Source organism: Lynx rufus, unplaced genomic scaffold (assembly GCF_022079265.1).
Source record: "Lynx rufus isolate CCGP_SWC_20201006 ecotype Redwood Valley unplaced genomic scaffold, mLynRuf1.p SCAF_32, whole genome shotgun sequence".
NCBI lineage: Eukaryota > Metazoa > Chordata > Mammalia > Carnivora > Felidae > Lynx > Lynx rufus.
The window spans coordinates 1006244-1028300 of record NW_025814848.1 but is presented as its reverse complement, the minus strand read 5'-3'; positions in this window follow the sequence as shown (position 1 = coordinate 1028300).

Here is a 22057-nt window from a genome sequence, read left to right as displayed (position 1 = left end):
GTCGGACAACACTCTGTAAATAGTCTCTGTAAAAGACGGCCTCCTTCCTGCAAACCAGGAAGAGACCCCGACGGGACAGCCAGCGTGCGGGCTGGAAGTTATGTCTGCCTTCTCCAGTCTCCCTGGTCAACCTGACTTAGATGTCCCTGGGTTTCTTGTCTGCCAGCCATAGCGGGGTTAGGATGTTGCTGAAGGCTGAACTGTGCCCCCCAAAAGGTATGTTGAAGTCTTAAGCCGCAGTACCCGTGAACGCGACCTTATTCAGAAACAGCCTTTGCAGACGTAACCAAGTTAAGCTAAGGGTATTGGGGTGGGTCCTAATCCTGAGCGACCGGTGTCCACCCAAGAAGAGGAAAAGAGGCCCCGAGGAAACCATGTGAGGACACACGGGGAGAAGCCATGTGAGGACGGAGGCCAGGACCGGGGAGGGGGGGATGCGTCTACAAGCCAAGGAGCCCTAAAGAGCCCGGGCAGCCCCCAGAAGCTGGAAGAAGCGAGGCGGGTCCTCCCCTACAGGTTTCAGAGGGAGCACAGCCCCGCCGACACCTTGATTTTGGCTTTGGCCCCCAGAGCCGTGCGAGAACGCACTTCTGCTGTCCTAGGCCGCGCACGTAAACTTCGCTAGGGCAGCGCCGGGCAGCTAAGGCGGGTGGGAAACAGTTTCACTCGAGCAACACGGTCCTCACTTGTCTAGTGCTGATGCGAGACGTTTAAGCTCTTCAAGGCGCCACCAAAAATTTGTGGAATTTTAAAGTCTCCTGCAAACATAAAGTGATAGAGAACAGCTGCCCAGACCTCTCCTTCCCTCTGCCGCCTGCATTCCTTCTAGTCGCTATTTACACCCTCGCTAGACCGCCCGCCGCTTCTGTTCCTCCTCCAGGAAGCACACTCCCCCCCAGCGCTCTCCCTGCGGAGGACCGGACAGAGGCAGGAGACGCTGACCGCTGACTGTGGCCTGCGCCTGCTGCCTCGTTATGTGACAACTGCACACAGGTCACACATTCATTCAATGGATAATTACCAAGCTCCTTCATGTGGTGAGAACCCAGACACCGCAGTGAACAACACAGCCGGAGCCCCTCCCAGGGACAGACAGACAGAGAGATGACAGAGATTGATCGGCGATGATGATAACGAAGATGGATGGGCAGAGGCAACAGGCGGAGACGCACGTGAGAAAAAGACCAGCTGGTGACAGAGGCCAGGAAAACAAAAGTAAATGAAGTGATGTGATATGGGCAGCGTGTGGTTATTTTCTTTTGTCTGCTCATGAAAGTCACTGAGGGGTGATTCTTGAGCTGAGGTCTGGATGCACAAGTGGCTTGAGCCACACGCAGGGTGGGGACAGCGTCCCGGGGAAGAGGGCATGGCTGATGCAGAGGCGGGAAGGTGCAGGCAGGTGAGAGCAGGGGTGGCATGTAGGGGGGCACAGTCCCCCCACCACGTCCCGGCTCCCACAGACCTAGGCGATCAGGCTTTCTTTTAAGTGCTCCGTGAAGCATACGCAGGTTTCCAGCGGGAGTCTGTCCTAGGAGGGAGAGGATTAGCAGCCAGGGGGACCGAAGTCCCAGCATGGTGGCCTGAGATCGGGAACCCCACAAGCTCCGTGCCAGGTCCAATCATCTCTAAAACAAGAATAATAAAATGACCAGCATCACAAAGTGACTGTGGGATTAAGCGAATTAATTCATGCAAAGTGCCACGCACGTGATAAGGACTCAACAGGAGGTGAGTGGCCCTCACCTGTCTTATCGTTAGAGATGAGCCATCCACCCTGAGACCGGTGCCGCAGCACTGCCAGGGGCTGACCCCTACACCTGAGCTCTGCCCAAACGCGCTTTCAAGTGCGGGAGCACAAACGGGGAATACGCCTTTTAAGAATCGGCATCAAGGGGTGCCCGGGTGGCTCAATCGGTTGGGTGTCCAACTTGGGCTCAAGTCATGATCTCCCGGTTGGTGGGTTCGAGCCCCGCGTCAGGCTCTGGGCTGACATCTCAGAGCCTGGAGCCGGCTTCAGATTCTCTGTCTCCCTCTCTCTCTGCTCTTTCCCCGCTCACACTCTGTCTCTCTCTCTGTGTCTCCCTCTCTCGAAAATAAATAAGCGTTAAAAATAAAATAGAATAAAATCAATAAAAATCGGCATCCAGTCGAGGAGAACTTGGGAGCCGTCGCGCCCAGTTGTGAGCAGGGGCGATGGGGAAGATGTAACAGTAGCTTTAGGAAATTGCGCCAGCGGGGCGAGGAGGGAGGAACACCGAATGAGGAACGGAAATCTGCAGGGGCAAAATAGAAGCAGAAAGTTCATTAAACCTCCCACCAAAGATCAAGAAGTAAAGGAACGCTTCCTGAAGGGGCTTTTGACACCAGCCTATCCTGAAGCCCCCTGTTCTAAATTAGTGCTGTGTCAGTCTGTCCCAGAGGAAAGGCTCAGTTCTGCTGAGCGGGGAGCCTGATCGCGTGACCATGCACGTGGCGGGGGGAAGGGGTCCGCAAAAACAGTGATTACCTAGAAAATTAAGCGCTGTCGTGCATTGGCTTCTAAGCTCTGTTTTAAAGGTTAGAGCATCACTAGAAGTCAGCTTGCCTCCCTTGCGGATGTTCGTGAGCTTACAGCTCCCCCTCCCCACCCCCCTGAGCTGACCTACGTGGCAGGTGCTAACCCAGGAGAGACGCTCCAAGTTGTAAACCAAAACCTAAAAAACGGCAACAAACGCCAGGCTGACCTTCAGCAGATGCTAACGCTCTGGCTTTAGGGGGTTCAGGAGACTTTTGTGGATCCGAGATGTCAATGCTGTCCCTTAGCCAGTGGCGGGATTGGTGACAACGGGCTGGCTCTGCGGGGCACTCGCGATGCCCGCTCCTGAGTCTCCGGGACCCAGAACAGCAGAGGACCTTCGGCGTGTCCGGGCCCCAGTTACAGACGTGAGGGTGTCCTGGGGACAGGGGACAGATAGCCAGGACCCCGACCCCCGCTGCCCTCTCCCCCTGAGGGCCCTCTCTCCCTCCCACTTTGTGTGCACCACCAGGGCCGGCCTCTGAGGCCCACTTAGCCTCATCTTGTCTCCGCACCTACCTCACCGCTGGGCAAGGAGCCCTCAGGGAAGGGCCCCTGTGACTCAGGTTTCCTCCATCCACGCCCCAGGGGGGGTGCCCCGCATCCCTGCCTGCTGTGGAGAGCCCTGCATCCCTGCCCCGCAGCCAGCCCCCTCTCACCTCTGCAGTGAGCCCTGCATCCCTGCCTCTGCCGGGTCCTGAGCCCTCGTCCCCCCGCTGCACCCTCCTTCCATGAGACCCTTCCCTCAGTAACCTCCGCTGACCTTCTAATCTCCAAATCCAGTGTCTTTTCTTAATTCCTTCCCTGCACCTCTCTACACCTCCGGAGGTGGGCTTCTCCCACAGACAGCTCAGGCGAGCCTGAGGCCAAGCCGAGGCCTTGCCCCGCTCCCCTGCACTGCTGGCCCCAGACTCTCCTGCTGAGGCATCTCCAGGAGAAGGGTGGGTGGGGGTGGGGTTGAGCAGGGAGGATGAGGAGAGATAGGGAGAAAATGGGGAGACGGGCAGAGGGGAAGGGGGAGTGGGAGAGAGTGGGGAGGACTGGAGGGGTTTAGGGGGAGGGGAGGAGTGAGTGGAAAGAGGGATGGGGAGGAGAGAGGGGAAGAATGGGAGGACGGAGGGGGATGGGGAAGGGGTGGGGAGGACTGGAAGGGGGATAGGGGAGGGGAAGAGTGGGAAGAGGGGAGGGGAAGGAGGGAGGGGAAGAGTGGAAGGGGGAGGGTTGGAGGGGGAGGAAGGAGGGGAGGAGTGGGAAGAGAGGAGGGGAGGAGGGAGGGGAAGAGTGGGGAGGACTGAGGGGGATGGGGAAGGGGTGGGGAGGACTGGAGGGGGTGGAGGAGGGGAAGAGTGGGAAGAGGGGAGGGGAGGAGGGAGAGGAAGAGTGGGGAGGATTGGAGGGGTTTAGGGGGAGGGGAGGAGTGAGTGGAAAGAGGGATGGGGAGGAGAGAGGGGAAGAATGGGAGGACTGAGGGGGATGGGGAAGGGGTGGGGAGGACTGGAAGGGGGATAGGGGAGGGGAAGAGTGGGAAGAGGGGAGGGGAAGGAGGGAGGGGAAGAGTGGGGAGGATTGAGGGGGATGGGGAAGGGGTGGGGAGGACTGGAGGGGGGTGGAGGAGGGGAAGAGTGGGAAGAGGGGAGGGGAGGAGGGAGGGGAAGAGTGGAAGGGGGAGGGTTGGAGGGGGAGGAGGGAGGGGAGGAGTGGGAAGAGGGGAGGGGAGGAGGGAGGGGAAGAGTGGGGAGGACTGAGGGGGATGGGGAAGGGGTGGGGAGAACTGGAGGGGGTGGAGGAGGGGAAGAGTGGGAAGAGGGGAGGGGAGGAGGGAGAGGAAGAGTGGGGAGGATTGGAGGGAGGATGGTGAGAGAAGGAGTGGGGAGAGGGGAGGGGAAGGAAGAAGGGCGGTCGGGCTGGGGGACTTGGGGACTTGGGGACTGCAGATCGTTGTGTCCCTGTCAAAGCTGCCCTGTCCCTGATCAGAGGAGCTAACAGGGACCTGAGGGTGAAGAAACCAGGTTGTCTCCCAACTCAGCTATGAATCGAAAGGGTGGGAAGGCACCTGGTCCCTGAGGGAACCGCGTTGGGGTCTCCAGAGAGCCTTCCGAGGAGGGGAGGATGGCCTGGACAGGGGCGCAGGAGGGGTCCTGAAGGGTAAAGAGACTAAGTGGCAGGTGTCGGGTGTGGCCCACACCGAGGCAGTGTCCGCAGTGATGGGGGGACGGCGGGGGCCTCCGTGCCGCCTGCCGCAGGCCAGGCTGGGGGCTGGCACCCACGCTGGGGTCTCGCAAACTCCCTCCAGAGTGCCCCCGTGTGAAAATGGCCCTAGAGGGGCCATGCTAAGAGAGGTGAGAGATTGAATCTTGTCGCAGGACCGTGGGCTCCTTCCTCATAGCCATCAGATTATTCAAAGCCCCTTCCCCACAGCCCAGGGCGGCCACAAGTGGCCCACACACAGCAGCCACAGCTCAGAGGATCAGACCAACACTGCCGTGCTTCTCTGTCCAAAATCCAGTTTTCAAGACCCAACAGCTGCAGGCCGAGAAAGAGGGATCGCGGGAAAAGGTCGGGAGATTGAAAATGCCCACTCGAGCCCCCACGTCTTCGTCTTCCCGAACTACGAAGGCAGGAGGCGACCCTCCCTCTCCTCTCTCGCTCTGCTGCCGTGAATTTCTCCCAACCACCCCGGTTGCGTGTGTATCTTTGTGCTGGTGAGTCTCCTCCCCCACAGAGCGTATTCTCCCCGAGCAAGGATTCTGGCTGGTGGGTTTTCTCCACGGGAGTGGAGCCCTGTGCACACAGTAGGCGCTCAAGAGCCGTTGAACGGAACCAAGGCAAACCGAATGTAACAGAGTCGAATCCTTGTCCTGATGCCCTCTGTAGGCCCCCCCATCAGCGCCGGCCTCTCCCCGGCCCCCCATGGGGCCTTCGCCGTGGACTGGGTACTTTTCCTTGCCCAGCCCTCGGGGGAAGTGAGGCCAGACCGGCACAGGGGCCGGCGCACCCTGCGGGTCGGCCGGAGCCCCCAAGGAGGATGTGGGCACAAAGCAGCTGCGTTTCGGTGGCCGGGGTGGCAGCTGGCCGTGGCCCCGGAGCCCCTGCCAGGCCATTCGTCTCATCTACAGACTCGTGATCCGCTCAAGGGAGGCTCCTGAGAGCCTCGGGATCCGCCCCTCATCAACAGGGGCTTCTGCCAGTTCTACCGAGTACTTTTTATTTTTTCAATTCCAAGCATCACTCCCCTGCCAAAAAAATGAGTTGTGTTTGCTTCAAAAAATACTACGAAACGCAGAACTGGCGAGCGCGAAGGGCTCTAAATTTAGCAAATATCGCTCACCCAACCCAGGTGCAATGTTCCTCTCCCCACCCTCTCCAGCCCTGCCCTGGCCCCGAAGCCAGAGAGGAGACGGGCGTCCGTTCCCCCGCGCCCGTCCCTGCCGTCCACTCTCTCGTCCAACTTGGCCAGGCAGCTGCTACAAGGTGCACCCGTGGCCCCTGCGGCCGAGCTGCCGGGCCGACCGCCACCCCGCCCGCCACGGGCCCAGAAATGTGTCCCGACCCCCTCACTTGGCAGACAGCTGTGCGGTGGGTGGGGATGAGAAAAACATCTGCCTTCCTCGTCTGGCGTTCCTCATACCACATTCCCTGAAAGGCTCCGCAGAGGACAGAAAGTTCTGACCGGCTGGACGCTCCTTCGCAAATGGGCCATTTGGAAGGCTGATTTCATTCTGGGGCGATGGGGGTGGAGGGCCCCGGCCCCGGGTCAGCAGCCCCGTGACCTTGCTTCCGGACCTCTTCCCTCTCAGACTGTTACGCCCGCCGCTTTCACGCTCGGTAGCGACACCACATCACATGTCACCGAAGCCCAGGTGTTTGCGTGCAGCAGGCTGACGGCTTCCAAGAGAGCACCCACAGGCATCTGAGCAAGGCTTACGCGACTCCGGGAAGAAAGGACGGCAGAGGACCTGGTCTCTACGTGCCTGGTAGACGAAGACTTCGAAGAGTGGAAAGACTCCTGTTCCCCCCGCACGTGCCGCCCCCTTTCAGGTGACAGCTAGTCCGTCTCACTGCTCGTCCGTCTGACCTCTACTTACCGTGGACCTCCTCCAGATGCTCCGGCAGCACCCTCCAATGCCACACGTCCCAGGCATGCTGAGGGCTGGGTGCTGTCACAACGGCCCCCGATCTCCAGGCTGCACTCTTAGACACACTTAGGTTCTGCCCGAAGCCGGTAAATGTCAGCAAGGAGCAGGCATGCTCCACAGGGCACACCGACTGTCCCCTAACTCGCCGCTGTGATTGGTTGGTCACACTCAGAGCTCTTTCTCCTCCAAGGAGTGAACTGTGCAGAGGAGAAAGAAGAATTGCTTTTCTTGAGCTGATCGAAGTTTTAATTTAAGGAAAAAAAAAAAAAAGTAAAGGCTAGGATCTTATGGAAGCAGGAATCAGAACAGGAAGTCCAAGGAAGTAACCAGGTTGAGAGATGAAGAGGTAAAAAACCCAGAAGCACCCCCTTGGCCGCGACCAGGACCTGGGACCTTCTATGGCAGATGCTTCCTGTCCCCAGTCCTCCATCATACTGACAACGCTGGACGGGGCGTTTGTGAATTACAGGAGGTACTCGTCAGACATGCAGGTCCTGGGGCGGAGAGTCCGATGCCCTGGGTCTGAGCACAGCCCAGGATCCTGCGGGCTTGTTGTGTCTGTTAATTTCCAGGTGGTCCAGTTGCACAGTCCAGTTTAGCTTCAGACGTGCCGATTTTTTCTTCCCATATCTCTGAAATGCAAACACTGGGCTTTTGTCACTAAAAAGCATTGAAAGGTGATTATCAATTGCAAGGAAAAAAAAAAATACCTGGGCTATTTAAATGCAAGGTTTACCATGAGTCCTGTCTTGACATTTATTTTATATGCCATACTGGTTTATGAACATTCTACAAGGTTTTAATAAGGCATTTTATATTCATAATCAAAGCTTGAAAGGAGAGGCCCCCATACCTAATTTAGTCTCCAAGTCAGCTTTATTTATTTGTAGAAAATGGTGCTTAGGAGCCCCTGGTTTATGCCAGTCTCCAAAATGCTGCTAACTGTCAATAGCCTATGAAAGTATCAAGCCTCCCTAACTTCGTGTGTGTGTGTGTGTGTGTGTGTGTGTGTGTTGAAGAGCTATAACATAACACCTGCGGCCTGGGAGGGATATTCAAGATGGCCCTTTAATGCCTCTGCTTCACGTGTGATGAAGAGAATTCCCTTCCAGTTCTGTAATTTCAGCAGAACAAGGCACTGGGGACCCGGTGGTCCCAGACTCCGAGTTCTGCCCTCGGCTGCTTAGACCTAAAGCCAGAGAGGAGCCTACGGTTGGCGAGGGGAAGAGGAGATTTGGGGGATCACTTTGCCAAGCCCATTGTGTATTCCCTCCCGCCTTTCATCCCGGCTGGTCACAGGCAGAGACAAGCTGGAATGAGTCACACCAAAGAGAAGAAATCATTGTCTCCTATGCCTTGCTAGGGGCTGCTCCCCCCCCCCCCGGCCTCCTCTCCTACAGAAAGGGGGCTGACGCACTCACCATGAAAGATGTGGACTGGGGATGTAAAGGCAAAGCTGTAACGCTGGGGACAACAAGTCAGTATGTTACTCACAGCCAAAAGGTCCCTTTGAAGCTCCTGTTTAGTTCAAATTTTCAAAAGCCAGGACCTCCGAGCTGGCTGGCCTCCTCGGGTGTTCCCAGGGTCTGGGGCGGGGGGGGTGCAGGCAGTCAGTCAGACTCGGTGAGTCTCCATCCTCCCTAAGCCACCACAGTCTCTCTCTTGGTGTCTCCAACTTGGGGTCAGCTGTAGAGGACGTTTTCCTCCAGCGGCTACCCCCTCAATTGCCATCTGCTAATGGGATATACGTCCCCATGGAGTCATCTTGCTGGAGCAGAGGGCAGGGCCCACAGGATGCTGTCATGTGTAGGCAGTGCTCCCTGGGACATGGTAAGCTCATCCCTGCGACACGGTAAGCTTATCCCTGAGCTGAAGGAAAATCGTGTGCGAGATGCCGTGTTAGGTCTTCCTCCCTCTGAAGTTGTCGTAGAGGGTGTGGTGGTAATAACGGGTCATGTTCCCAGAGTGCCGTTGCCCCACATTCTTCCTTTATAGCGCCCCAATAAGACAACCCATAATGTCTGACGATGATGCGTGTCAAATGTCATGAAGGCCAAAAAGAGCTTTGAGTGTAGTTTTCCACCAATTAAATCAGCTGATTTTGAGACAAATTAGCTATAAGAGGCCCTCTCTTTTCAAGATTTCATTGCGAAGGATAAAATGTCATATTAAAATGCTATAGAATATTTGTAAACGAGTAGGACATGTACAATGAGTCTCAGAATAATGCTCAATAAACACTGTATTTATTTTTTCCTTTTTTTTCTTTTTTTTTAAGTTCATTTATTTGTTTTGAGAGACAGCACGCACACACGAGCAGGAGAGGGACAGAAAGAGGAAGAGAGAGAGAATCCCACGCAGGCTCCGCACTGTCAGCGCAGAGCCCGATGAAGAACTCGAATTCACAAACTATGAGCTCATGACTGAGCCGAAACCAAGAGCCGGACGGACACTCAACCGACTGAGCCACCCAGTTGCCCATAATAAACACTGTATTTTTTATAATATTTCTCGCTCCCTACTGTATTGAAAGCCCACATCCCATCCTATAGATCCAAGGGAAATCCAGCAAGTCTGAAGGAAAGAGAAGGAGAAGCCTGATGGCACCACCAAAATCCAGTGGACTCCCAGTACAGGACGAGGACGGGAGCACCCAGCAGCCACGCCACGGGCCACCTGCACCTGCCGCGCCCTCACCACCACCCACCATTTGGGAGAAAACACGCCGTCAAAAAGCCACAGAGAATTCTTCCAGTATTGTAAGTTCTCCATCCCTCATCACATGAAGAAACCTCAGCTTCCTGAAGAGCCCTCAAACCCCGGACACTAACCCCCCAAATAAAAATAACACAGATGTCAGCTGGGAAACCAAAGTGATTCATCCCCCTTATCTCCCCAACCTACCTCCTCCCCTTACGTCCCGAATTCTTGGCCTCCCTGCCAGCGTTCTGGGGTAAAGAAAAACCTGTCGTTGCCAATTAAGGAAACCGGTTCCAGTCAAGGCTGCCTTGGCTGGGGAACTTGTTTGTGATGTGGGACATTCAGCCTATGGGGCAGAGGACTTTCTGTTTCTCTGACAACGTGTCTATTAAACACGGTAGGTTCTCTATCACATGAATAATCTAGACGACAGGTTTTCCTAATTTCTGCCGAGTGCCTCACGCCAATCCCTGCTCACTCATGCAGCTTTCGAGAAAGAACATAGCTCTGTGCGCGGGACTGTCCCTCCATGGCTCTGGAATATCTCCTTTGACGCCGCTGGAGAAAGTGACTATTTCACACCACACTTCAATGCAAGCCTTGAAGGTTCGACGTAACTGTTTCATTTTCCACCCAAGGACCTCTTGTCCTGAAAAGTACTAACCCCTAGAGACAAAAGAGGGGAACTTACGGGGACCATTGAGCCAGAGAAATTCTTACAAATACAAAGCTCAAGGCAGAAGAGTTTTACGTTTTTTGAAATGCAATCACTTTGTCACCAGTCAACATATATAGCCTGGTGGCTCGAAATCCCACGTGTTTGACAAATAGTGCAAATCATTCGCCACACCGAAGCCCGACCAGGTTTACCTAAAGTGTGCCCGGTCGCGAGCTACCTCCTGCTCTCTCGCCGAGGTTAGGGCTTGATTTCTTCACGTCCTTCTTTGCCTTTGTATCCAGAAAGACCGGGAGGGCGATCCGGTCTGTTGTTCTGCGTCTTCTGTCCTATTTTCTGGAGAAAACATTCTGCACTTCCTCCCGGGAACCTGCCCTCGGCGACGGACCTCTGCCCCGCAGCCTGTGTTCTGTGCTTCGGTGAGATGCCGCCCGTGCCTTTTAGCATCAACGAGTGTGTGGTTTCAGCTCAGAGATGAAAACCCTCTTTGCTTGGAGATGACACTTGTCACAGCTGGGGTCTGCTCTGCGGACGTCACGGAGAAACGCCGTCTCCTCCCTCACGCCCCACTTCCAGCTCCTGCAGACACTTCCAGAACCGCCACCCACATCACAAGCGGCTGCTTTGACTTTTCTCTCCGCTCGTTCACAGCACGTCTTAAGTGCTCCGGTTGAAATTTATCACAGGGCCTCCCTGGGGCTGGGGCTGATGACTCTCCCTCTCTGATGGCTTCTGGATGTGCCCGAATTCCAGAGTTATGGGAGAGCAGGGGAAATAAAGTAAAGGATATGGCTAAACCAATTTATAGGAAGAGGGAAAGGATGCAACCCAGGCAGAAGAAAACAACATTCTTTCCCCATTGAATGTCAAGTGCATATGGGACTCTTGCAAGCAGCTCGGAATTGATGCCCAGACCCGTGCATTTATAGCCCAATTACTCATCACCATGGGAACCCGGTAGTTTTGACTGACACATTAAATATAATAAAGACACAAAAGAAAGAAATGGTTGCCGAGATTCAGGTCTCCTCTGGGCATAGGTGTTTTTTTTTTAGGTGGTGATTTAATGAATTTAGGCTTTCGAGGGATGCCCCATCCTGACATCAGACCTTAGCCTAGTGGTTCTTAAACTGATGGGGCATCAGAACTACCCCGAGGCCCATGAGCACCCAGGCTTCAGGGCCCCTCCCCAGAGTTTCCCATTCAGTGGGTGTGGGGCAGGGCCCCAGAACCTACATTCCTTTTATTTATATGAAATTTTTATATGAAATTTATTGTCAAATTATATGAAATTTATTGTCAAATTGGTTTGCATACAACACCCAGGGCTCATCCCAACAGGTGCCCTTCTCCCTGCCCCTCACCCACCCTCCCCTCCCTCCCACCGCCCCCATCAACCCTCAGTTTATTCTCAGGTGTTAAGAGTGTCTTGTGGCTTGTCTCCTTCCCTGTGACTTTTCTTATTCCTAACAGGTGCTACAGATGCTGCCGACCTAGGGAACAGGCTCCGAGAGCCGGGGTTTCACTGGGCACTTAAAGATTTCACAAAGAGAAGGATGGCTGGGCAGGGAGACCCCGTTCCTAGCAGTCACACGAAACCACCTTCCGCAGGCTTTATCTGCAAAGTCCTTATTTCGTGTTCTTCTGCATGTCAGCGTTCAAAACTCTAGAATCCAAGGGCATTTCAGCCAAGGACAATGTTGTCCTGCAACATTCTAAACGGTCTCAGGTAGACTTGCTACGAAACATCTAAATTAAACACCAACTGATCGCTGAAGGCACGGCCCACGGAGGGTTGTCTTTGTAACAGACACGGAGGGAGACATCACTGCTGCGTCCGATCCCGAACGAGCGGAAACAAACTGTCTGTCTCCTTACAGAGAAATCACGTGGCTGTGAAGACACAATGTTCACGTGTGAGGATTTTTCATCGTGTACTTTCTGGTACACGGCAGCAAACAAGACGCGATTTGGGACAGGATTTTCAAATTGCTGTCCTTTTCCTGCCCCATTTATTAACTTGTTCGTATCACAGTGGGATGACTCACTCGCTTGTCCCGACTTGTACACACAAATCCTAGCGTGAGGTGCAAACACAACTAACCTGCATTTCGAGTCTCAGAGGGCCAACGAGTAGCAATTACGGCAGCAAAACTACTAGAACCATCCGTCCAGTCTACTCCGCTCCTTGTGCTGCATGAGATAGGGATCGTAACAGACGTTTTCTCATGAACGCTATCAGGGCTCAGATGGACGAGGATGTTGACCAAGGCCTCATGGGAGATTCAGTGGCAGAGCTTAGGCAAAACCCAGTTGTCTGACCCCAAAGGTCTTATGCCTAATCACTAAAGCTATCTTGAACATCAGACAATTTAGAAGTTATAAAATCTTTAAGATTTCTATGTGGTGCCTAATAGAAAGATTTTATGCGGCATCTAAGAGACTATAATTTAAATTTTGAAAATACAAGAACTGAGGTTCATAGAGCAAGTCCATAGAAACCAAGACTCTGCTGCAAAGGCCCTTCTAGACTCTATTATTTGTTTTTGGTGGCAGATTAGTGTGCTTCAGTAAGTTAAGAAGTATTTACTAAATATCCAATATGCGCTAAATGCTAATAAAACTAATTTGCGGATAATTTTTATGATTGGTCAATACGAATGATGAGTTCTGGCGGAAGATTAAGGGTAGTTGTATATCCTCTGCCACTCCTTCCATTGAAAGAAGAGAACTGCTTCTCCTCCCCGGAGCTCTAGGCTAGCCTCTGACTGCTTTGACTAGTAGGATAGGGAGGAAATAACACTAGACCAGTCCTGGGTATCGCTTCCAAAGGGACTGGCGGCTGCCACCATGGTGTCCTGGAGGCCTGAGCTACCATGTAAGAAGTTCGACAGTCCTCAGGGCACCTCGGGGGCGCAGTCGGTTAAGCGACAGCCTCTTGACCTCAGCTCGGGTCATGATCTCGCGGTTCATGAGTTCAAGCCCCACAAGCGGGCTCTGCACTAACAGGGCAGAGCCCGTTTGGGATTCTCTCTCCCCCTTTCTCTCTGCCCCTTCCCTGCTCACACCCAAACACACACGCTCTCTCTCTTAAAATAAATAAATAAATAAATGGGGGCACCTGGATGGCTCTGCTGGTTAAGTGTCAGACTTTGACTCTGGTCCTGATCTCGTGGTTCACAAGTTGGAGCCCCTTGTCGGGCTCTGTGCCGACAGCTCAGAGCCTGGAGCCTGCTTCGGATTCTGTGTGTCTCCCTCTCTCTGCCCCTCCCCCGCTTGCACTCTGCTTCTCTCTCTCTCTCTCTCTCTCTCTTCCCAAAATAAATAAACTTTTAAATTTTTACAAATAAATAGATAAACTTTAAATAAAAAACAAGTCCAACAGTCCTGCCTTAGTGGGCTTATGGGGAGGCCCTGAGAGGACATGGGGAGAAAGGGAGGCCCAGCTGAACCCAGCCTTCCATTTCTCCCTGCCAGCATGCCAGGCTTCTGAGAAAAGCCTTCCTGAAAGCCCAGGCCAGCCTATCTGGTAGCTGAACAATAGCAGGCAGTCCCAGCCAATGCCGCACGGAGTCATGGAGTGGAAGGTGACCCACCCAAGCCTTGCTCAAATTCTTCACTCCCCAAACTGTGAAAGGCAATGGAATTGCTCATGTTTTAAGTCACCACATTTTGGGTTAGTTTATTATGCAGTAATAGTTTACCAGAAAAAACAAAAACAAACAAAAAACAAAACAAAAAAACACTTGTTATCTCGAAGTGGTACACTGCTGTGATAAAAATCACAACCTGCAGGGTTGGGTTTGGGACCTGGTGGTAGGAAAGGTCTGAAAGGTTTCACAGCACCTGTTGGTGGGAGGAAGGACGATGAGGAACGTACCGGAGGCTGTTATACAGGGGCACGTTGTCTAAAGAAACCATCTCTTGTAATACTGTGGAAAATGGAAGGTGCATCTCTAAATTCACGAGTTTGGGCAAGGACATTTCCAGGAAGCATCTAGAACTCCTCTTCCGGCTGACGACAGTAAAATTCAAGAAGACAAAGACAAACCAAAGAGGCAACTGTTCATTTTTCTTTAACAGAATACAGAGGAAATATAAAGGAGCCAGGGTTTGCTAGGTTTGGAAATAAAACTCCTTCTTAGCCTCCCAGAGCAAAAGATTCCCGAAGGAAAAGATGGCTTCCGGGCAGGGAGTGCAAGAGTCTTTGTTAAGACCTCGGAAGATGGAAGGAGGTGTCACATAGACCATTTCAGACAGACAAACATCCAGCCAAGGGCGCCCAAGGCAGGTCTCGCAGAACTTCTCTGTTAAAAAAAAGATGGCTTCCAAGAACCTTAAGGGCATGTTTCCAGAGCAGCCTCTGACAGAGCTAAAGAAAGAAAGGCCTCCATGACTCAAGGACATCTGTGAATGTGGGGAAGGAGAGGGGCCAACAAGATCCCACCCCTCCGGCTGACTCCTCCAGACCTCACACACCTGAGCAAAGCCACCTCACTCCCTCCAGACCAGCCTACCTGACGCTCAGGACCTCCAGCTCCGGTCAATGCTACGTGAGAACAAAAGCAGCGCTAAGCCAAGGCTTGCCCAGACTCCGGATCCAAACAACTTCGAGATGGAATTAAAAGGTTGATGTTTCAAGCCACTAATTTTGGAGGCCAGCTGTTACGCATCAAATGATAACAATCATTATGACATGAACTTTCATAGTAAATGAGGGAAGCACTTCAAAAATCAAACAGTAACTTTTATCACCTTCTAGGTGTTCATACATGCAACAGGCCCCGCCAAGGTATGACCTGCTGTTGCCAGCCACCTAATGACCGGATCCAAGAGTTTCTTACACTTTCTGCATCGATAGACGCCATTGGCTTCATCCTCCTTCATGGAGCTCCTCCCTTGGCTCCCATTGCACGCTGGCCTGTAATTCTCTCAGCACAACTATTAGAAGTAACCATCATTTGTCCTTTTCTATTTTTGCCCCTACCACCGAAGTGGGAGCTGCCCTATCTCTTACCTGGACTGTTGTGATTGCTTTCAAACTAGTACCCCTACCTTCAGAATGTTCTAAACCTCTTGCCAGACTAATCTTCATGAAGTGCAACTCTGACCATATCCAGCCTTACCTCCCATTAGATGTAAACCATTCACCAGTCAAAATATACTATTCTCCACCCCCCCAAACTCATGCCCCCTGGACCTTTATAAACACCGTTTCTTTCTTGTAGAGTGACATTTTTTCCTCAGCCAACATCTATCCTGACCTTTGAAACCCAGCAACATCCTGATCTAATCCCTAAGCCACTGCTATGCTGCTGTTTTCCCTTCAGAGTGGGTATGGACTCAAACCTCAAGCTAAAGTCATTCTCCCAAACTCCATGGTTCTGAGAGACTGGTTTTTGGACACAATTTCCCCAGTAGCCAAGTGATTCATTCGTAGATTTGTCTTCTGCCAGATTCCTTGCTTCTCAAGACTGGGGACTACATCCCATCCATAGGACATACAAAATATTAGCTGAGTACATTGGGGAAGAGGGACCTTGCTCCCAAAAAGCTTTGAATCACACAGACAAACAAACAACAAACAAAGATTAACACAGTGAACAATTAGAGAACAGACGGGTATAATTAACTTCTAAATTCCATGGTACAGGGGCACCTGGGTGGTTCAGTCAGTTGAGCATCGACTCTTGATTATGGTTCAGGTCATTCGTGAGATTGAGCCCTGGGTTGGGCTTTGCACTGGGCCTGGAACCTGCTTAAGATTCTCTCTCTCTCTCCCTCTGCCCCTCTCCCCCACCTGCACGTGCACACTCTCTCTCTTATAAATAAATTAATTAATTAGCACACAGACAAACAACATGGTACAGATTCTAAGTGCCTTAGTAGTTCGTACAAGTGAAAAGAGTAGGAACCATCAAGCAAAATTTGGGCGAGGCAGGATGTGCACTTGTAACTTAAGATTGGGGAGGAGAGGGGCGCCTGGGTGGCGCAGTCGGTTAAGCGTCCGACTTCAGCCAGGTCACGATCTCGCGGTCCGTGAGTTCGAGCCCCGCGTCAGGCTCTGGGCTGATGGTTCAGAGCCTGGAGCCTGTTTCTGATTCTGTGTCTCCCTCTCTCTCTGCCCCTCCCCCCGTTCATGCTCTGTCTCTCTCTGTCTCAAAAATAAATAAACGTTAAAAAAAAAATTTTTTTAAAAGATTGGGGAGGAGAGAAGTGGGGAGGAAATAAGGCACTGTAGACAGGAAATCAACACGAACAGGGAGAGGTGAGAATAGACAGGGTATACCCTCGGGAGACTGCAGAAGTAGGCTTTGATCCATTCTCCGAGGCCAGGCACCTTTCCTAAGATAAGAAATCCTTCTTGTTGTCCTAACCAGAGTCTTACGATCTTTGGCTATAAAATCACAAATGTATTTCCCAGACAAAAAAAAAAAAAAAAAAAAAAAAAAACTACAACATCTAAGGGTAAACTGTTTGAATCTGGTACTGCTTAGGAAATTCAGGGAAATATTATTACCCTGCGTACTGAAGTTTTAGGCAAGTATTCCCCCAACTTGTCAAAATCCCATATAGGAGATGTGACCAACCCCACAGTGATAGTTGTTGCAACGAACACTGAGCCAGAGGCCCTCAGGTCCCCAGTAATCTTCTCAGTTTGAAGACCCAATGTCATTTGAATGAACGGGAAGGTGCCTGGAGGAAAAGGATAACAGGAGGTAGAGACGCCCGTCTCAAGCTCTGTTTTCCTGGTCACACAGGAGAATTGCACTCTCTTGGTACTGTTGTAGTGAGGCAGGACTTCAGACCAGCTCTTCAACGTGTTGGTGGTGAACACCACCTGTACTCTCTGCCATGGGTCATAGACGCAGCTGGTAAGACGGAGGTGTCTCAAAACTGAAGCAGCCCATACCCTTGAGTCACCACGTGGAGGACAGCCACTCTGAGAGGGAACTAGACCACAGCCGACTGTGTGTGGGAGAGAAGTCAACATGTGTGTTAAGCCATGAGATGGGGCTGCAGCACGACCTCTCCCATCCTCACCAATTCAGTAAGTATTTAGTTGTGTTTCCTACACAAAGCGTGTTTGTCCCCATTTTAGAGATAGGGGGTCTGTGACCCAAAGAAGTTGGAGTAAGTGGCCCGGGGCCCCGTTACCTGTGACACAGAACTAGCTCCCAAGGGTTTTTCGCCCTGTGTGGGGCTTTCTCCCAAGAAAATGAAATCTTCCACAGGCCACGGGTAGTACCTAGAAACATAGGCACACAATGGATATAGATCTCATAATGTGCATTCAACATTTCAGAAAGGCCCGTCTTCCCCAATGTACTCAGTGAGGGGAGGAATCCCTCTCCCCACCTTCCTGCCAGCTCCTACAATAAGAGCTTCCACCAACATAACTATCCTTCTGGGAGCACTGGGGAGAAGCAGTGGCCTCCTCTCCACCCCTGGGAGCTCTTTCCTCAGGAGGGCAAAGAAGGTGTATGTAACAGCAAACAAGACAATGAGCGTCTGACAACCAGTGGTCCCCATTCCTGAGAGCGGGAAGTCCGGAAGTAAAGAAGGCTGCTCGTGAGGGACCTTTTTCTGTCCTAGCTTTCTTCCAGACCCGATGTCCCCTCAGACCATGAGGTCACCACAGCAGGTGCTGTCCATCTGCCAGGCCCGTCAACTCCGCCAATAAGTCAACTTTAGGGGAAACGGTTCTTGGCCTCCCATGTAAGCCCAGTTCTATCCAGTTTTCCCGGGAAAGAGCAGTTTGACCCCTATCTGAATTCTCCATGTCTTTCACCATTAGTCCAGAATTCAGATGGGGTAAGAAAATGGACTCCCTCAGAACCCACCAACGCCATTTTCCTGAGAGAAAAAATCAACAAAAATAGTGCTTATGTGAAACAGCCCATTTGGCTCAGAGGACAGAAACACGGGACGGGCCAATGGTTACTCGTGTGAAGTTACTTAACTGCCTCTATAGAGGACTCCAAACCTACAAGCCACCCCGAATAAATAAAGCTTCGGGCCTGACATTAGTCAACTTGTTTCACTGTGCCCTGGGGCCTCAGTCATGGCCCGCCTTCTTTGTCTTCACTTCTCTGTGTGTACAAGGGCGGGTGGCTTCCCACAGGGATCCCCGGGGTGAGCCTATTATCATCAGAGCTGACACCAGCCCTGGAAGGGGCACTGACTGCTTAATCATGGCTTTAGAAACAAGCCGCGGAGTTTCTGTGCCTTTGAGGAGCCAGATGGCAGTAATATGTTTTCATGGTTACCTTTAAAAATATGAGGACAATGAAGCAGATCTAGACCCACCGAGAAGGAAAAAAGAGCAGCTCCTGAGGGTCTGCAGCCTGTCCAGCCCCATCTGTCCCTCGTTCTGGTTGCTCGTCGGCCCCTGGGCTGACATCTCTATCCTGGGCTGCGGATTCTTCTTCCAGGTTAGCTCTTCAATCCTGAGCTGAACCTCATGACTCCTTCCCTCCCCTGGGTCTGGCTCCATCCGTTGTCCCGCCCCACTCTTGCCTGGCAGACTGGCCCCTTCCTCCAGCCTATGAACTTTCCCCAGTTACTCTCATCCAGGGAAAAGGATGAGGAAACACCTACCTGCCTCCGCTGTGAGCTGCCACAGCTCTTCTCTCCCTTGGCCAACTGCTTTGGAGAGCTACCCACACACCCCGGTTCCTACTCCCCTCCTAGGCAAGGCAATCTCCAGTTGTTCACCACCCTCAATGAACCTGTTTTCTCTCCGACCATCTCTGAGGATGACCTTTGTTGGGTTTCGCCTAGAACCTGTGAATGTGACCTCATTCGGAAATAGGGTCTTTGCAGATGTCATTAAGATGAGGACATTGGGGGGGGCCCAATCTAATATAACTGATGTCCTTGTAAGGAGAGGCACAGTGAGACACACAGGGAGAATGCCATGTGGCAATGGAGGCAGACATTGGAGTCACGTGTCTCCAAGTCAGTGGAGCACCAAAGACCGATGGCCACCACACACACACCGGAAGAAACAAGCAAGGATTCTTCCCTAGAGCTCTGAGAAGGAGCAGGGCCCTACTGACACCTTGACTTTGGACTTTTAGCCTTCCTAACTGTGAAAGAATGAATTTCTGTTGTTTCAAGCCGCTCAGCTTGTGGCACTTTGTTACAGCAGCCCTTGGCACGAATGCATGTTCTCTTTCCCATCCTTATCCTAGCTACTCTGTAGAATCTGGCACGTTTTACCACTGAGTCCTTGAAATTTGCTTCATCCGTAATCTCTGCAAGATGACTTTCTGGTCCTCCTCCCTGGTTCTCCTGTGACCATCACTTGCCTTTCTCAATGTTGGTTTGCCTCAGAGTTCTGTACTTACCCCCTCTTTTCTTCTGACTTTACCTTTTCCAAGGGGAGCTCACTTACCTTCTGTACACGATGACTCCCATATTTATACCTTACCTGTCTCCAGACCCCTACTTCCAGACACTGAGCAGGCATTTCCACCACATATATCTTATAGGCTACCCATCCAGAATTAAACTCATTATCTGCTATCCTATTTTTTTCTGAAACAAAATAGGATATTGCACCCCCCCCGTGCACACACATTACACACACAATATGGATAAACATATCTCACTGCCCTGCCACAACCTTGCCTCAATCTGTTCCTTCTTTGATATTTCCTGTATTCACTATCAAATATTGCCCATTCTACATTCAAAATCACCTTTCTTTCTCTTCTCTTTTCTCCATTTCTATTGCATTGCCCAGTAGCATGCTTTTATCCTCCCTTGCACAGACTATCATCATAAATCCTGCTCTATTTAGCAGGATTTAGTAGCTCTATTTAGCTACTTCACAAAACCTCCCAAATTCAGCAGCAGAAAACAGCAGCCATGCACCATGATCACAGACTTTATGGGGTGTCAGGTAGGAAGGCAGCCATATGATGGCTCATTGGCTCTCATGTCTGGGGGCTGGTTCTAGCTGCCAGCTAAATGCCTACACTTGGTCTTTTCTATGACTACTTGGGCTTCCTCACAGCATGGTGGCCAGATTCTGAGCATGGGCATCCTAACACTAGGAAGACCCTATAGAGACTTTCATTATCTCATCTCATAAGTCATAAATCATTGATTCTTTCACCGCCACAAACCCACCAAATTTGAGGGGAGGGAGTGTAGATGCCTTCCTGCAACTAGAGAAACGGCAAAGTCACCTGGAAGAAGACTTTGTGGGATGGGAGATACAGTGTGTGCTAGAAAAAGCGATCTGCCACAGCTTCCTAACCACCTTCCCGACCCTAGAGCCTCAACCTTCAACCAAATTGGCCTCTGTATGTATAGCAAGATTATGTCTCACCCTCGCTTAAAAACTTTTGAAAAAATCCTATTTCTGGAAGAAAAAGGTTTTAAAGCTGTCCCACTGCCTGTGGGTTGGTTACTTTGCTGCTGGTCCTCAGCTCCAAATCAACTCTTTTCAGTTCTTCTGTGATGCTGGGTTTTCACTCTGTATCCCATATTTTTTAGATTCCCCTTCCAGTTTGTCTCCAGTTAGATTCTGCCAAGTATCTAGAAGACACTAGGGAGAAATTCTGAGACAAGAAGGTTGGGAGCGGGGAGGAGCTTTCTGCCTCCAATCTGCCTCCCGTCAGCATCTCACAGCGGTGGCACTGTGTCCCAGTGGTCCCAGCTTTCAACCTGTCTGTGCTCCCACAAAGAGCCCAGTTGTGCCCTCAGAGGTCCTAGAAGGAGCTGGGTCATGGCTCTCCTCAGAAGTCTGATCCTCATGTCTATAAGACTCTTTCTCCCAGCCTCTAGGCTCTGAAAACCCCACCTCTTCCCTCTCTCTCCCAGGCTATAGGGGGGGACACCTGCTTCCTGAAGTTGTATGTCAGGGCTACCTCAGGATTCCCTTTTAACCCTTTCACATTCATACCTGTGAGATCAATCCCATAGATTATTTTTTAATGTTTATTTACCTATTTTGAGACACCGAGAGAGTGCCAGCAAGGGAGGAGCAGAGAGAGAGAGGGAGAAAGAGAATCCCAAGCAGACTCTACAAGGTCAGCACAGAGCCCAATGTAGAGCTCAATCTCACAAAGTAAGATCATGACGGTAGCTGAAATCAAGAGTCAGACACTTAACTGAGCCATCCAGTCACCCCCAATCCCCTATATTAAACTCCCTCTTTTGGAATACCTAGCGTGGTTCCTCTTTTCCTGACTAGACCTTGACAGATGGAATATGTGTGAGACCTTCCATTAACGGCCACAATCTGCTCTTCAAAACTTACATCCCAAGATTCTTCCCAACAAAGCCCTCTGGATTCTAGCCACAATCACTGTCTCAGGCTTTCCCCCAACACTACACCTTTTTCACACTTCTATGATGGTGTACGTACTATGTTATAAACTTCATTAGGGAGGGATTTGTGTCTTACTCATTGTTATCTCTTTCCTTTATACTTCCCCCTTTTCTTACCAATACCTTGTACAGTGTCTGACACATCACAAGTGTTACCTGAATGAAACATAAAGTTACTAATCCATTCATTATATGCTGGAGAGGTGATTTATTGAATGGATTTCTGGCATTGGGCACAGACACACAAGACAGACATTGAGGGATGGGTCGCACCTAAGCCTCACACACCACAGCACTAAGCAGCCTCCTATTTGTCCTATAGATTAAGGGAGGTGTGAATATTACCTTAACATGTTTTATAGATTAACTAGGGAAGCTCAGGAGATGAAGGCATAAATCAGAGCTACAAGAGCTTTAAAATGCTAATCGTAGTTTTGACATCTGATTATGTATGACACACGTCCAACGGCAGCTCTATGTCAAGTACAGCAGGAGAAAATTACTGTGAACGGTGTAATGGGTGGTCTAAATTATAGCATTATGATAGCACTGAGAATTAATCTTGTCCCTCTTGCTACGGAGCCCAGATGGCCCACTAGATTGAGCATCAGGACCCTGTAAGAATCCCTGGTCAACAGTCCTCAG